Consider the following 3,178-nt stretch of genomic DNA (forward strand, 5'->3'; position numbering starts at 1 on the left):
TTGGGGACAAAACTCTTGATCATTTGAGCTTAATCAAACAAGTAGAACAAACAGTTAGACAACTCTTATCAAGCAAAAAACTAAGACACATCCAACATTGAACACAAGATCAAACTATCAACTATCAAGCTATCACGAAATCAATCTAAGCACATCACACACTTTTCAGTGGATAATATCTAACATGATTGTAACATGATTGTTCAACTTTTTTATATTGCTTTTCGCTATCATGATTTCTGAGTGACTCTAGGATGTCATTGACTAGAGGAACAAGGAAGAAATGTGATATTTTTCTTGTCTATTGTCTGAAAATTAATCATTAATATGTGCAAATTTGTCTCAGGACATGATCATTAGAATATCATTGAAGACATTTCCGATTTGCATATTGAAATGGTTAATACTGCATGTTTTACGCAAACAACACTCAGGTCATCTCGGTTCAATTATACCTTGATGCTTGTGTTAACTTGCTATATCAAAATCTAGGAAAATAGTGCTCAGGTCATCAGGGTTTAATTATACCATCGATGTTTGCACTCACTTCCCACATTTCAAAAGCTCAATGATGACAAAAATGCAAAATAATCCAGTGACTGGTCCAGTCATAGCTTTGCATTCCTTTGCATTTTAGCTTGCATTTCATTCTTGCATGGATTCCAAAAGCTCCTTTTATCCAAGGTTAAATCTATCGCAGGAATCATCAAAGTATCATCACAGGTGTATACGGAATCAAAATAACGCATCTCTTTCATGATATTATCGACCTAGCTCAAATCTTCTACTATCTTCGTCAACAGAACCAACAATCAGCATATCCAAAATATTTTTACAACTTGATATCAACAAAATATCAGTTCTTTATCTAATCAACCTTATCAAACCAAATCAATCAATCAAACCTAATCAATTCTATCACATCTTATACAGGATGTATCCTTCCTGAAACTAGACATTTTGATCATGTCTTATACAAGATGAATCCTTCCTGAAACCAGACGTTCTGATCATGTCTTATACAGGATGAATCCTTCCTGAAACTAGACGTTATGATCATCCATGTCTTATACAAGATGAATCCTTCCTGAAACCAGACTAAATCAAATCAATCAAGATTTTTCAATCTTACCGATCTAGGCAATCAAGCTAATCAAAGAACTTGCACTTTCATCAAACCACAGTTGCAGAAATCAAATCAAATCTATCGAGATATCAATCTCGCAAAAACTCCAAAGGTCAGTTATCTCAATTGATCTCCCGAGGGGGCATCATTATATCAGGATTTAGCAATCAAGAGCTGGGGCATCCTATCAAATCAATACCATCATTAAAATGAGATTATTCTTTGAATCAACGTGTCATCACACCTCGCTTCAAAGAGGGGCAAAATGTATACACCTAAAAATGGTCTGAAGATAATTAATTAAATAAGCAATTATTTAATTAATCTCCCTCCCCAATTTAATTAAATTCACTAAGCAATTTGATTAAATCTATCTTTCATCTATTTATTAGTAAATCTAAGGATTTATTAAATAGGTTCATTTCACTCCTTTAATTAATTAATTCAAATTAATTAATTCCCCCCATCAAAATCAGTTCTTCTAAATCTCCTAATTAATTAAAACAAATCAAATCATGAGTTGTTGAAATTAATTAGCCATTTTCTTAATATTTGAATTTCTAAATTCAAATTCTCCTAACTTCTACCACTCCTAAACCTAACCATTCCTAAACCTAACCCATTCTGCCTACCACCTTGTCCCCTTTCATCCAACATCTTCTAGAACCTTTGTGACACTTGTCACTAAGTGTTACCTTTAATCCAACTCCCTTTGCCATCTTCCTCCAATTTAACCATTGATATCTTCAGATCAATCTCAACCATTGATTCATGCCAACTCACCCCTAGCCTTGGAAAATCCTATAAATAGACCTCATTTTGGAGCTCAAAGGGTCCCAATTTCATATGATTTTTGCATATCATTTGATCCCATCTTATTCATAGCTTAAGCATTGTTAATATAGGCATCTAGCTTATAGTTTATCATTTTTAACAATGTTATCATGCTCATTTTAGCTTAAATCTTAGCTTAATCATGCTAGGATAATCATGAACTCATGTAGCTTAATCATGCTATTCTTGCTAAGATCATGCATTTTCAACATTCAAATCCTCCATCTAAGTGTAGTCAAGTCACTGAATTTTGCATAATCTAATCTGAGAGCATTTTTCATACTCGCATTTACTAGGAGGCAATAAGCCGATTAGCTATGGTTTTTCATTTCATTGATTTAATCTACTAACCATGCTTGCAATGACTTATTGAGTGCATTGTGTTTGCAGGTATAGGTACACTTCACAAAGCACGACAGAAGGGACTAGAATATTGGTAGGGGGGTGAATCAGTATTCCCACAACTATTAAAACTTTTACTGGACTTAAAATTTCTGATCTAACTAACCAAATATGCTTAACACACATGAAAAAAAATTGTGAAATAAACATGAAAATCACAGTCACAAAAGGAAGACCAGATTTTATACATGGAAAATAATAAATGGGAAAATCCATAGAGAGTGTTATCTCTCAAGAGAATATAACTAGTTATATGGTGTTTTACAAAAGGGCTCACTACCGGGTGGCTCACTGCTAGATTACAAAATGGCTCACTATCAGACTGCTCACTACAAAGATGCAAAAGATGGCTAATTGTTGGAATGCTCATTGCAATAGAATGGTTGAACTGAAGAGGATTGTATCTCTAAATGTATGAGATAAGTTCCAAGATTAAGCTCAGATCACAAATCACAAACCTTACAACAAATCCAATGAAATATCTATGTACAACTATCATTCAGCACTTGCAATAGGTCCAGTAAAGGACTACTACAATACTAAAATACTTGTTGGTATTTTGGTATGGTTTTGTCATTGATGTCAACACCTACTAAAACACTAGCACTTTGGAGATCCAATAGCATTCACCGGCAAGCAAGTAACTATTGCACAGTTACTGGTATATAGTTCACCGATAGGATTTAATAATCACCGACACTCGGAATGATGTGGAAGACACTTGGTGATGTTGAAGACATCATTTGGACATCTTGTCCTAGAGTTTTGATCATTGGTATATTCATATTTGCATATTTGCTTTTACCGGCAAATAGG

This window comes from Cryptomeria japonica, chromosome 10 (genome assembly GCF_030272615.1).
Source record: "Cryptomeria japonica chromosome 10, Sugi_1.0, whole genome shotgun sequence".
Lineage (NCBI taxonomy): Eukaryota > Viridiplantae > Streptophyta > Pinopsida > Cupressales > Cupressaceae > Cryptomeria > Cryptomeria japonica.